The sequence below is a fragment of the Triplophysa rosa genome, linkage group LG10 (genome assembly GCF_024868665.1).
Source record: "Triplophysa rosa linkage group LG10, Trosa_1v2, whole genome shotgun sequence".
Lineage (NCBI taxonomy): Eukaryota > Metazoa > Chordata > Actinopteri > Cypriniformes > Nemacheilidae > Triplophysa > Triplophysa rosa.
The window spans coordinates 20,470,205-20,485,213 of NC_079899.1; the positions used below are offsets into that span (position 1 = coordinate 20,470,205).

Sequence of the window (15,009 nt, forward strand, 5' to 3'; positions counted from 1 at the left end):
ACTAAAACTCTCCACTTCATTTCTGTGACTCTATTAAGCTTAATTTTGCAAGGCGTTTATTCTTTATTCATAGTGGTCTCAGAAACCACAAGGGTTTCAAATTCACGCTCATGCATAGTTAACTGTTAATGCAAAATGCTTGTATCAGGCAGCACGGATCTTTGTCTCACAAAAACCCCCAAAGAATCATGTGATGACAATCGAACCTGCAGCTACTTTGTGTCAAAAACCCTCGATTTAACATCCGAGTCCAACTAAACCATTCCATTACAACAGCAGTTTACTCCTCTGTCTCACACAGGTCACACAGGGTAAATTAACTCTCACATATAGATAAAAAAATCTAATTATTTGGATTTTTTCCTCCTCAGTTTATCTGACCAACAGCTGTTGCACCTGTTACAATGAAAACATAAAATTAATATACATGGGTTTGATTTCAGGGGGGGAAGAAAATGATTTTTTTCTTCTTGGTTCTTGACTTTTAGGCAGATTAAGATTCAAATATGTTATGTACACTGTACATTTTATTTTATTATCCATAAATAAAAGAGTTAATGTTATTATTTACTAATGTGTTTTTGTTTCATTAATTAAAATCTGTATTCGACATGTCAACAATCTTACAAAGAAAGATTAACTTGAAGTTTAAAAACTGTTCTGGATGCCTTTGATTTGTATATTATTTTATTGTAAATGTTACACTTTTTGATTGGTGTTTTAATTTAAGACGAATTAAATATACAACATATCATGAAACAATAAATAAATAAATTACTGTATATATAAGCAAGCTAGATACAACTTTGAAATGAAAACATTTCAGAATTTTTTGATTGTGCGCATATTAGCTAAACATTCATGGCGAATACAACTATCATTTCAACCTTCTAAACAATATGTTCACAGCAACATGTTTCCAAGTGAAGGCAACCAAGAAATGAACTTAACTGTGAACAGCATTATTTCAAAGACTGTTTTGTGCTGCTTTTATTTTCATCTTGTTTTGGAGCCGTGAAAGGAAATGACAGCTTGAAGAATTCGGTGGGCGTCTGCTTTTCGCTCGAGTGTCCTGTGTGTAGTTAACACATGCCCACTGTCTCTCCTCGCAGAACACCAAATGCCAAACCATTTACTGCTCAAAACGTCCAATAACAACCTGCGAGAAATGTGTCCAAATACACTAATTTGTCATTTGCTTCCTCACAGAGGACAAGATCTGAAACACATACGATTAAGAAAACAGCTAACAGCTACATATTTCACGTGTAACTGGTTGCTATTCTGCGAGACAGCTCCAAACAAAGAATATAAACTTTTACTGGCTCAAATTTACTGGTTTTATACACTGTGTATATTTACATTTCATTTCACCTGTCAATTTCAATTCATAAGAATTGACAGTCACATCAACAAGAATCAGAAAATAAACAAACACCAACCAAACCAACAAAAAAATACCCAGAAAGAAAAAAATACCACGGAGGGCTAAAATCCTCAGTAACAATGGACAATTAAAATCTTATTCCTGGGTTGAGAAATTAAATTTAATGAATGTAGATCTGTGCAACAACAGATGGTGTTCTTATACAAAATACAAAGATAGATTTCTTGTTTGAAGGCTGCCTGATCAAATGCCAGTGGTTATCAATTAGGAACACAGTGATGGTTAGTGAACAAGAACATAAAACACAGTTTTCCCTCCTTCCACGCGCACCTCACACACGCTTTCTACCTACGAACACACACACATTTAGAAAAACAGTGTACGCTACCTTCAAATCGTAGACTTTATGCAGTCTGTGAGCATGTGTGATGATACCGTTCATGACAGCTTTACGTTCACACGACACATTTTTCCACGGTTTTATTATAGGCTACGTAACAGTTTTTTTGTGTGTGTGCGCAGGAACCTGATCTTCACTCCACTTTTTTAGTGGAGAAATTAAATAATAAATGTTCGAAAAAATTATATATTCAGCACATCAAGTCCATCAGATGTGTTAATCTAAAAGCTAGATATTTTACTAATTCGTTTCATTAGCACGTTTTCATAAAGTACAGCTGACGTAAATTATTTACAAAAAAAACGAGTGATGAATATGTAAACAAATAAACGAGTAAATGAATACACGAGGAAATGACCACACATTTGCAACATGAATCTCAGGCTCCATAGAAAAAGTGAAGGAGTGTGTAATATATACTGCAGACCAACTGGAGAGAGCAATTAAGAGGCTGCTCAGATTTAGTGGAAATGAAGCTAGTCGCAGAAGCCGAGGAGGTAATTGTGAGACAGCCTTGATTGTTTTGTAAGAAGATGCTTTCCCTTTAACTTTTTAAACACTGTGCCATCTACAGAGACTCTGTTTTAATGGAAACAAGCGAGTCTGAAAAAAAGGTCTAAGTTTTCCTCATTTATTTACTTCCCTAAATGCATTCTTAATCATATAAAAATTAAGGAAATAAGAATAATTAAAAAATGGAAAATTCGAGCACTTTCGGGAACGGCTAGTTCCCCGCGTCACTCTGCTTCAAAGAAAAAAGATAAATGATGATGCCATTAAAAAGTGAACTAATTAAGGAAGGCTTCTTTTAAGAACTCATTAACTGCAACCTCATTTACATAATGATGCATATTAATTAAGTTTTAATGAATCTGAATTTCCACCAAGCCGCTTTTCTTTGGCTGTGGAACAAATTGAACAAATTATTTAAAAGTGTTCTTGAGTCTACTTTTCACACCAAAGGGGAGAGAATGCAATCATTTGTAGAAAATCATATTTTTTTAGGCAGGCCCATCTGTTAATTTTTTTTACGTAATCATTTACCCCTTTTTTCTAAACCTAGGAGATTTGTTGTGTTGCTACCCAAATCATGAGGTTTGTGATCAAGTGTAAAAACACAGGAAAATAAATCTAAAGAAATTCAGGACTTATGAGAAATAATGATCATTTAGCACAGACCTGCACGCGTCCGTTAACAAATACTGCCAGACAATGGCATTCATTTTTCTAAGACAGAATTATTTTCAAACTATACTTTTTCACAAACTGCCATAATAACAAGAACTGGTTTGTATTACCATTTTTATAAATACAAAAAACACACAAATATATCATTTTTTGAATTTATAATTTTGGCAAGTTTAAGACATAATTGGTTACCTTAAAGACCTACGACTTGCTACAGTAGGTTGCTATATGTTGCTGCCATGGACTGAGAGAGAGAGCATGTTTAGCGGTGCCAGCTGCCGTAAGTTCAGGTGTTATTGTGGTGTGTGGAGTGACTTAACACATGTGTTGCAGAAACATCAGTTTCATCTCCTTCCTTTCTGCACGCACAGCTCTCTCTCTTTCTCTCTGTGTGTAACACTTAATACAGCAACGCTACCAACATAAATCTGGGAATAAACACAGCCCACGGGACTGACAGTGCACAAATTTTGGTGTCATTGTTATTTTTTTATTTTAGGGGAGGAAAGGGGTGGAGGAAAGAAAGAAGGAAGGTGGAAAGTCACTTTAAAAATGATATACAATTTGATAAGTCAGTTAAAAGAATGTAAGAAGAAATTAGAGGAAAGAAATAATAAAAATAAAGGAATAAAAAGTAAGAAATGTAAGAATAGGATAAAAATAGAAAGATGGAAGAAAGAAAGAAAGAAAGAAAATAAAAGAAAGAAAGAAAGAAAGGCAGACAGCTGATGAAAGCCATAGGCGGATGCGTAATGCAAGAACTCACTTGCGCCAAATGGAGCGGCGTGCGTCCCCTCCATCTCCCAGATGCTGAGCTCCGAACGCGTCTCTGAGGTTAACCTGACACAAGCGACAGCTCCCCTCCCCGTCTGCCTGCCTCACGCAGCCCCCTCGCTCCCTCATCCGTTTCTTCCGCTTTAAAAGAATCACCTTTCTGTGGCGGTAGGATGCTGGGGGTTCTTCTGACAGTGAGCACCTTCCTCAGGGGAGGTCAGGAGTCAGGGATTCAGATGAGGCAAGCTGGCGATGCAGTGTAACTGAAAATGGAAAGCAGATGTTAGTTAATTAGGGAAAATGTGACTGACAAGACTTGAGCGGCAAGGTACACGAGCTAGCCGGCACCGAGCAGCTGTTGTTGCCGACTTCATTGTCAGTCTCGTACACAAGTCACAACATCCCCACGGTGAAATGCGGACGCAGACAATTATCAAAATAGAATTAAGCTTGATTTAATCATACCCATCTCTCCTTTGAGTTTTCGGCCGTGGTCGGGCAGCCCGTGTTTTTCGCCCGCCTGTTTCCGCCTTCCGGTTGGTTTTCTGCGTTTATCTGTGCACCCGGGCTGTGGCTCCACCGAGACTTCTCTGAGAGGGTGGGGAGACAATAGACGGGGAAATAAATTGCAGACAAAATAAAACATTCTTAATGAACCACACACGGTAATCTTTCACTTCTCCGTTTAGAGTAGGAGGATGCAGCGGCGGCGCTGAAATTTCCGATGAAGCGTTTCGGAGAGGTGAGAAAGAGGGGTTGCGGTGTGCATCGCTCCAACTGTTACAGAGCCGTGGATGGAGAAGCAGATATAGTTAATATGCGCAATGATTCAACGCTAAGAAAACCTCAAACATGCACTTGTAGATCAGACTCTTGACTCCTTGCAGAAGAGACCAGACGGCACCTGTGAGAGGTTTTCAATTATTAAAAAATATTATTACTATTCAAAAATATATACTTTTTTGGCAGGCAAATGTAAAATAACATGTCAATAGCCATGTGGTGACTCGGGTCCGGTGACACTACATGGCCATGTGTCCTGTGGTGCCTAGAAGGCTAGTCCTCCGACATTACATTTTAAGGGTAGTTCGATTGTAATGTTACAATTTTTATGGGGTCACTATACACACATTATTCACCATATATATTGCTTTTTAACACAGAAAGATTTACTTAAAGGTCCAATGTGTAACTGTGTAGAGGATCTATTGACAGAAATGCAACAGAATGTACATAACTGTCTTCAGGTGTATAAAAACCTTACAAAATAAAGCGTTATGTTTTTATTACCTTACAATGAGCTATTTCTATCTACATAAACCGCGGGTCCCCTTACATGGAATTCACCATGTTGTTTCTACAGTAGCCCTAAACGGACAAACTGCCCTACAGAACGCGTTTTGAAAATACGTTATCTTCTTCAGTAAAGAGGCTAAAACGTGACGACATCTTTGTTCTGTGTCCGCCACCGTAGTGCTTCGAAAGGGAGGAGTGAGCGGTGAGTCAATTTGCAACCTCACCACCAGATGCTGCTAAATTTCATACACTGGACCTTTAAAGACTGGCTATCGGTTGACCAAGTCCTCATGGACGGCTCGGAGTGTATTAAGAGTTTGGACATTCCTGAAAAATGTATTAATCTTGATGTGTGTGAGTGTTATCACTGTTTTGAAATTCTACCGTTGTTTGTTTTTATTTTCTCTTTCTGTGATCTTGGTTTTCCAATATGCTAAACACACAATAAAATATTCTGTTGCAACCACAAATCAATACTACAATAGATGTTGGATTTATTTTCCTTCATTCCTGTTTTAGGTTCTTTATATTTGGAGCATTATTTTGTTTAAAGCACTTCCAAACTGTTTATCTAATTCCAAAGAAGCATCTTTGTTTCGCAGTCTCCTATTAATACCGTGTCGTCTCTCCAAGCCGGATAATAGCATGTTGTTTATTACCACCTCTGTAATTTTGACAGTGCTGTTAGTGTAAGCACACACTCAACGGAGCCAAGCATTACTCTAAACTGCCATCTCTGTGCCTAAATCTGGGCATGTTACATGAATTTCTGGTCAGCAATATTAGCCTGTGAAATTGATGAATTGCTAGACATTAGCCCCGTTCAAACAACAGATGTTAATTCACTTCAGATGTGAATTATCTGATCATTTATGTCAGGATGCATAATATGAATGACACAGATTATGTGAAATTCGCCTCTTCCCCTGGTAGACAGAATGTCCTTTTTCTCCTCAGGTACAGGGCCTCTGTGTTAAGGAGACAAACTCCAGAATGTTCCATTAGCCAGGCGTGTCTCTAAACATCTCATTAGAACCTCGGCCGCCTTGGGCTCGACTATGGAGAGCGATTGCTTTGCTCTGTGATGAGAAATTATTGGTTGTCCTGGCTCTGGATTCATACACATGTCGTGTTGTTTGGTGACATTAAGCAAGGACACCCGAACAATTGTGATGGACTCACTTGCATACAAATGTTTTGATGGTTAGATTTGAGAAAGATTGTAGATACAGTGGGGTTAAAAAACACCACACTAAACATCTGGAATTCAAAATGTAATTAAAATTGGAACCTAAACTCAAAGCAGGAATTCGGAGATGATAGCCTCCCTGTTGAAAAAAACAGCATATGCTGGTTTGGTATGTTTTGATGCTGGTTTGTGCTGGTTTAAGCTGGTCATGTGCTGGTTTAAGATGGTCATGTGCTGGTCCATAGCTGGTTTAAGCTGGTCAAACCAGCATCAAAACATACCTAACCCAGCATATGCTGGTGTTTTCAACAGGGTTTATGGAGTGCACTTCGATCTTGTTCCCCTCTCTCCGTCTTGTATGTACGGTCTTCTTAAATAAAGTAAATAAAGTTGAGTTGAGTTAAGACAGCTCAAAATTCATTTTAGTCTGGGACTAGTCTTAAGCCTTGTCTGTTAAACCGGGTCCTAAGTCTCATAAGTCCCTTTCTAACTAATCCTTTACATTAAGTCTCATAAATAAATAAAACAATTTGTCAAATAAGACAATTTATGATTTCCAAGATGCTCTTTGGAACATTTCCTAACCATACTGGGATAACATTGATCATTAGCACATCATTGCACAAATCTGTGTAGTTTATACAAGTTGAGTGAATGTTGTCATGAAAGCCCAAGAGAGACACCAATTACCAAAAAAAATCACATTAATTATTCAATCTAAACTTTTCATAGAAATTGTTATGCTGATAATATAATCTGTAATAATAACATTGGTATCAAATTAGAAAAACACAACATTTTTACAAGTGGACTAGAGAGAGTTTTGGATCCCACTGTATAGTTCTTTGCCCCAGATTTAGAATAAGCTCGAAAGAACTCCGTGTTCAGTGAACTAAGAGCACCACGCTGGTAAGAATGTGTTGCTAATCACCTCACTCTTTGTTATTTCTGCGGTTGAATCCTTTTCAGCTCATCTGATTTGATCAAGGCATCGCCGCTTGCAAATTTCCAGACTTTGAGCAGGTTCTCTTTGCCCCCTCTAGAGAAAAAGCATTTACTCTGAATCCAAAAGAAAATATGGTGTTAGAACCTCCCCTTCCTTCAACGCGGTCTCGCGGGAGCAGAGGAAAGGTATCAAAACAAAGAAAATCAAAATGTTCAGACTAGATAATAACCCGGATTACAAAGACTGCGCAGCCCGAAGAGCTGGTAATTGGGTCAAGAGTACTTCTTCTGAAAATATAAAATGAGATAAAAACCAAATAAGATTGGAAATATGAAGCCTTGCACTTGCTAACTTCGCTGAATATTGGCGTGTTTCCTTAACCCACCCTTTCAGCGGTTTTCCAGTTCATACCCACTATGCAATAGTGGATACATGACACATTCATCAATAGAAACGCATAAATGTCTTCCAGCTGGCCTCTGGACTATTCGTTAAGCATCAGGCCACTGTCCATCTTGGTTATCTCAGATATTTCTTCAACTATGGACCATGTGTCTTTTTTATTCCCGCGGACGCTGTGGTCCACTACATCCATAAGCAGCCCCAGGGCCAATCTAAGCCTATTTGGCAGGCCAGGACGCAGAATTCTTTAAATAGAAATAATTGTGGCCGACAATTGCGACATGCTTTGCTAATGCTTGTGACAGAACTTTTTTCTCGTTCTGACACCCACGAGTTTGGCTTGCGATACATGTAGAATACGCTAAGCTATGAAATCTCAGGCCTGATTAATAAGTGCCACGAGTGGTTTGAAGTGCCCATGCTGGACTCTAATGGCTCCATTCAGCGGTTGTGTGACCAGGCTGGAAACCGTGAGACCTAATGTCTTAACATTATTCCACTTGACTACTCTTGAGTAGAACGATGATGACCTTAATTGTGATATTTTAGCCTGACCGCTTATATAAATCTGTCCTGAATTTGGTTGATCACACACATGATATAATCTATTAACTTTTCTTAATAGAAAGGATGAAAAATATGTTGATGCACAAATTAAACTTTTTTAAATCTCATCGTCAAACTAAATTGCTGTGATTTCTTTCAGCAAATGATACTTTCTGTAATTTATAATGTAATATAGCTACATTTACAGCACAATGCGTTGTTTTACAATATACAATGAGTTCCAAAAAAGCCTACAAAATGCTGTGGTTGATCATTTTTCCCAATCTTGCAGGTTCTGATAATTGTAAAGTTGCCTTAAGTTTTTTTTTTCACCTTCAGTCTTCGTTCTTCCGAGACTAACTCCACAAATTTGCAGGCAGCACAGGGCACCTATGGCAGACGCTAAATACAACCCAACAAAAGACCCAAACAAACACATTCAAATGCAACTCTCCTCAATTTTCCAAACGACTTGTCCATTTTACGACAATACTTTTACCCCCCTTTTTTGTGCCAAGCCAGCCCACCCCACCCAGTCAAGGCAATCACCTCTCTCATATACATCTGTACAAATTGATTTCCTTTTTACAAGAGAAGATAAAGCGCGCAGCAACAGAAATACCTGTAAGTGAGGTATAATTACTGAGAGAGACACCTCCTGCTGAGTCCATTCAGCAAGTCCCAACAACATGCATTTAAAACCTCAATAGTGCTCGACAGGCCCGTACGAATAAGCCAGAGATTTGATTAAAATTATAGCTCTTTTGCTCCTACTTCATCTATTAAGATAAGCATCTTGTTCAGGGCATTTTTATATATACATATGAAGAGGGCTGGTACAATTTAACAGTTTTCTCACGCTGCTCTATACAAAAGGATCCCTGAGAGACCCCACTTCACTCTCACCTGTACAAAGCAGTTGGTGTCAGAGCAGCAAATGTCCATATTCAATAATATTCGGGAGCTTTGTCACTGGTCTTTGGTGATGGTCTCAGGTGCAATGCCTCAGCATATGATGTCTCAAGATACACACATACAGAGCATTGAGCCATTCATTATGAATTCAATGTGAGTTTAGGCCAGCATTACTGTTCCTATGTCATAATTAATTCTAATTAAAATTATGACATATATTGTAATATATCTTTATTAAAATAAAATGTGTGTTTTAGAACATATATAAAATATTTATATTACAATATACTGAAGCTAATGCTAACTGGGAAATACTACTAAACTTTGCCCCTGATCAGGCTAACGTTACATCACCCAATTTTTACCGAGGGACACAAGTTAGATACTCATTTTTCCTAATAAAAATAACCTATACCTATAATTACCGCAAACCTACCTCAGAAACATTTTCTCTTAAGATATTTCAGTAAACATGCGCCGAATATATTTTAAATCAGACCCAGATCTAGCGAGATCCGATTCGCAACTCCCTCATTTGATTCAGCTCATTTAAACGATTCCCGATTCGCAACTCCCTCATTTGATTCAGCTCATTTAAACGATTCCCGATTCGCAACTCCCTCATTTGATTCAGCTCATTTAAACGATTCCCGATTCGCAACTCCTTCATTTGAGTCAGCTCATTTAAACGATTCATCCGGATTCTTTCACTCGGAATCACTCGCCGACTTCTTTCTTTGGAACGCATTCAAACTAAAATAACAACCTGGATACTTATACTGCGTGCGTATGTACACAGGGAACAAGTGGAGCACTCATCTAAAGTCAATGGAATCAATATGCATAGCGCATATGCGTCGTGTTGTTTATCAGCGACAAGGATGCCACATACTGTAAACAATTGCTTGTGAAGCTACAAACAACTCTATACTGAAGGTAAAGCCATTTCCAAATCAAAACAGTATCAAACTGTACACGAAATCACTTAAAGTGCCATGTCATAATTTTAAGAAACTAGTGGGTGGTGCTGCTGTGTCAAATAAATAAGCCTTTTAAAAGAGAGAGGGGTCGCCATAATGTAGCACGGTAGATTAAGTTCTGCGAATATAATTAAATTATTAATAATTTTTATTTATCGTTTTTATTCATGTGCTGGGATAAAAATAAGTGTTTTAGTAGGAGACGCATGTTGCTCTGCGCACAGTTATCGACTTATGAAATCAAAGTACCGCGAGAGGAATACAAAAGCATACGGAGCAGTTTGCTCTCGCGGTACTTTTATGTCATGTCATCGATCTGCGCAGCTCCGCGTGAAAGTGGAACATACAAAATGATCAATCCAATTTAGCTCCTAAAGTCCTGGAAATTAAGGCTTTGAGGACATTTTTTTTACAGCTGTGTGTTCGGGTCACATTTCGGCAGCAGTATTAGGAACATTTACTATAAGATGAGTAATGAGCAAAATCCAAGAAATAAACAAAAAGCTCTGAATAAATTTCAACCCAAAGTAAGATGTGAGAATAGGAAAAAAAGCACGACAGTTCTGGATATTCCAAACAAGCATAAAGCTGGCGTAAGGAAAGAAGTTACACACTTTATTATATTTGGCTGGTGACAGGCATGCCAGAACCCCCCAAAAAACACGGTACGGTATTTTTCTTCCAGTTAAAAAGCATCTAGACACCCCGAAGGACTTGTATTTTTAACAAAGCTCTGTTTTAAATATCTTCAAGTAGATTCGCTTCACCCCTCAGAGCTTTTTCCTTTTTCTTTTGTATTAACATTTTTGGAAGGATACGCAAGTATCAAAACAAGAGCACATCTCTGTTTTTTCTCTGTTAGCGGTGAGCTGATACCAATGTATTGTGAGTCTGGCATTGTCTAATGATCCCCTATCTGTGCTGTTGTGTCCCATGAGGCCTGCTTTGAGTGACTTTTCTGATGTGTTGAGCTTTTAATGTTACATATAAATGAAGTTACATAATAAATGAGAGGTAGAGAGAGAAACTGAGAAAGGGGGGGTTAAAGAAGCTCCCCTCTTATTTATGATTGTCCTGCTTTTTTAAGGCTGCCGTGTGCAATTACATGCAATTTAATATTTAAACGGTGACTTCATAAACAGGATCCTAATAATTGCCATTGCTATTCCTATAATTTACATATAAACACATCTAAATACTTGTGTCTGCCGCAGCACCACACAATTCAACAATGAAAGAAGTCATGATATGAGTTAATGATCGCTTTCATGCTTTGTGGTATGATTCTCATGAACCATACATATATTTTTAGCTTTATATTCATAGTTGTTAGCGTATGTGTGTGTGCTTTGTGAACTGTACAGTAATGCTCTGGGCCTTGGATGAAGAGTATCTCCTCTTTCTGACAACCCCAGTGACCAAATCAGCCCTTGCCATATCAGTACCTACCATGTAATTTCCAAACACATGGGGAAAGCCTTAGAAGAGGTCTGACTTGATAATTTATGGTCATCTCTTGGGATTTCAGCAGCAGTCAATTCCACTCCTACAGTACACTGTTGTACAGATAAAATAAGGCTTAAAACGTTGTCCGTGTTCACCACGAAAAACCCGACGTGCTCTTGTGAAGCACATTCTCGAGTTGAAATGAAACATTGTGAAAATCGAATTGAGTGGAATAAAATCTAATGTCTGTGTTGAAAGTGTGCCACAACGTTGGTGAAATATATGACTGTAGTTTGTCACAGACTATGAGAGCTGGTGAAGTGTGTTCATTTTCTTAAAAGAGACCCTTAACATAAACCCAGGGATGCTCATAGCTTCAAAATGCACTGAACGTAGCCTTTATTGTTGTCATTTCTGTCTCTTGAATTCCTTTACGAACCTACGGATGAAGTAATAACAGTCATGATGTAGCGGACAGACTCGTAACGTAGGGACGTGCAAAGGTATCCATCGCGCGTCTTCCAGTTACTACCTGCCTCTCCAACGGACTCTTTGTATTCAGCATATGTTAGACTAGCAGATTGCTTGGCTGTTCTCTTGCGGAATAATCAGTGCCAGAGAAGATGCACCTGCTTCTCGATAACCATTCTCAATGTGAGCAAATGTGTCGGAGGTTTTCCAAAATATCCGCCTTGAAATCTAGATGTTTTGCTGAGGCCTAGCTCTCATCAGAGAGTTGTGATGATAATGTTTGTTTTTTTGTGATCCGCAGGTCAACTTCGGTTGAGAGAGACACGAGAAGAACAGCATTCCCGAACATTCAATCCAGGCCCACTGGACACAGAAGTAGGTATTGTAAAAATAATATGGCAGAACTTTGTAGGCCCACTTATGAGGTGTTATTTTTGTTTGGAGTGTTTGTTGAAGACAAGTGATATAGGGCATTTTGTTTTTGTTTTTACAGCACTGTATTCATAACTGTCTATGAGAAATCAAATATGTTGATTGGTGGTTGTAATGTGCAGCAGGTTTGGGTTTAGTGCGGATAGGCATCATGGCGAGTTAGGATTTGGGTTAGTTTGCTCCTCAGAAGGTTTTAAGTCTGATTCATAAAAATGACATGAAAGATGTACATTTTTAATTTTTTCTCTGTTAAAAGTCTGAACACCTGAATTAGCAATTAGCATGCTTGTTTTTTGATCAAATAAAAAAAAGGGCTGGGCCTACTGGTCCTAATTCAGCATTAACTGAATGTATGATTCATTTCGTGATGTTTGCAATACCTCATAATACAATACAGAAAAACACACTGAGTGTTTATTTAGTATTTTTCAGCGCAACTCTGTACATAATAATCCCTTTAGGTTTACGTTACAAAAAAACCAAGCAGCTATGCAGCGTGGCAACTATTCTTGGAGGGTTTAGATATTCAGATGACTAAGCTTCGACAGAAATGTCAGAGGCGGGTACTGAATAGCTCAGCACTTTCTCAGAAAACACATGTCGTTCTTCAGGAGGAGCGAACGGAATGTCATCGCAAACATATGCTTTTATTTTGCATTTTATGGTTTTAAATTGCATCCGCAGAGCCGGCACCCCCCCGTATCTCATTTCTTAAGCGCATGCAGGCGAGAGCGAGGCATTGTGACAGTGGCCATGTGCAGTCAGAGGGAAAGGGCTGCTTTTGTCTGGCCTGCTCCCTGTCACGGAGGGTCACGCAGGCTTACCCTCGGAATAAAGCCTTGGCCATTGTTATAATTTGCATTGATGCATAGAGAAAGAGATAGGCTGCTAACAGGGGTTGTTCGGAGTGGGGGCGTCTTTGCATGGAAATGTATGCTCGGGACGGACGGTCTGCGGATTTTTCTGCCCCCCCACCTCTCCCCCGGCAGCAGAGTAGGCCTCTTCAAGGTCAATGTAAAGGACAGCGAAGCCAATTAGTATGCAGATCAGGACCTGATATGGTTTAAGGGTATTGCTCTGATGCAATCACATTAGTTAGGCCAGTGAAGAATCCTCAGCTTGACCTCAATCATAGCAGCCACAGGAGAAGGTGAAGGAAGAATAGAGGAGGGTCTGCGGTGTCCTGATGATTCTGCTTTTCTTGTACCCGCCATTGCCACGGGTGCCACTGTAGGACACTCGTGTGCCTTGAATTTTTAAATTTAGCCTATTTTAGTCCAATAGTGAAACTTAACATTAGGCCTAATGCTGACGCTGGTTTTGTTTCATAATTATTTGTACATAGGATTTTGAGCTTGATTTCTGTAGCTTGACTGTCAGAGCGTGGCGCTATATCATCAACTTTGAATGCTCTGTAAGTCTATTCAAGATGAAATGCCCAGGATTGGTATGCATTTTAAGAATGCAATGCTTTGTGGACACACTGTTGATATATTTGTGGTCATATTGTCTGAAGGTGTACTACACATCACCAAACAGCAGTTTGTAATGCCAAGTGCTTGTTTTCATAGCGTGCCCTCAGTGGGTCGACAGTTGTGCCTTTTAAACACGATTTCGGACTGAGCCTGGTGTGCCCCTGGTGTGCCCGTGGTGGTCCAGTGCCCTGGTCCGAACCAGTCTGCTGTGGCCTCAGAGGCTAGAATGCAATTTACCAGCCCCTTTTTCTTTAAATCTGTGTCCGGGTTGTAAATTTCTTCCAATTCTCGCTCTTTCGCGCCTTCTATCTTTCTCCCCTTGTCGGAATTAATGAGATCAGGTTTGATCAGGGCAGCCGAGTGTTCAGAGAGAAATCTCACAAGCGCCTTGTGTCCTGTAATAGAATTTGCATCTAATGCATACATAAATCAAACATCTTTCTGGACATTTTCATATGCATAATGTCATTTCATCCCGTTTCTTTCTGAATGGGGTGCGGGAGGAGGGGGGCATATGTAGGTGGCTGAGGGGATTGTAGTCAAGGGGTGATTTTTCTGCTTTTCCTTGTTCTCCACCTTTTTTAACTTTCTTTTAAGGTTTGCTTTTTTGCTGACTGTGTGTTGAAAGTCAGTTACAAAGATTACAGATCTTTTGGGCTTTTCTTGCGAGGAACTTTTATCGTGAAGAGGACTGTTTGTGTCGAGTGTGAGCAATAGTATGTATAAAACATGAGAGTAGGTGTATTTTTATGTGTGTGCATGTGCAAAGAAAGAATAAACGTGTTTTGTGTATGTATGTATGTATGTTCTGAATGTGTGTGTGTGTACTTGTGCTGATGTCTTGTTGATAGAGAGACTAAGGGAAAGGGTGGGCCAATGCCACGTTATTTCTTTCTTGCACTACCTTAGTCTTTTGGGGCTTTGTTATGCAAATGCCCAGCAGAGTAGGAAATTCAAAGTGCCAAGATTTCATGATTTTTCTTTCTTTTTTTTCAAGAACAAAGTGATAAGGTGTCTTGATTGTCCTCAGTGTTTGGTACTTCCTTGCTAGCAAGGCTTTGCTTTGTTGATATTCTGTTTGCAACCGTCATAATTTGCATGTCTCAGAAGGTACTTAGTATGTTGATGTTCATACATTTACTGTATATACGTATACAATATG

The 15,009-nt window shown here is 39.0% G+C and overlaps 2 long non-coding RNA genes across 4 annotated transcripts in view; one reads left to right on the top strand and one right to left on the bottom strand.

Annotated features, from left to right (window-relative positions):
* Positions 1-405: 405 nt before the first annotated feature.
* The window catches only part of LOC130559954 (uncharacterized), an 86,383-nt gene continuing 71,779 nt past the window's right edge, over positions 406-15,009 (bottom strand). Inside the window, exons 3-5 of one of the 3 annotated variants that reach the window (XR_008963639.1) lie at positions 4,215-4,339; positions 3,742-4,012; positions 406-3,428 (exon numbers count right to left, since the gene is read on the bottom strand). This is a non-coding gene — a long non-coding RNA (uncharacterized LOC130559954). Of the gene's footprint in view, positions 4,013-4,214; positions 4,340-7,165; positions 7,272-15,009 lie in introns of those variants that run through there. The other 2 variants (XR_008963638.1, XR_008963637.1) reach the window with 2 other exon arrangements.
* Positions 9,793-15,009, top strand: part of LOC130559955 (uncharacterized) — a 115,690-nt gene continuing 110,473 nt past the window's right edge. The window contains exons 1-2 of the long non-coding RNA XR_008963640.1: positions 9,793-9,979; positions 12,242-12,315. This is a non-coding gene — a long non-coding RNA (uncharacterized LOC130559955). The remainder of the gene's footprint in view (positions 9,980-12,241; positions 12,316-15,009) is intronic.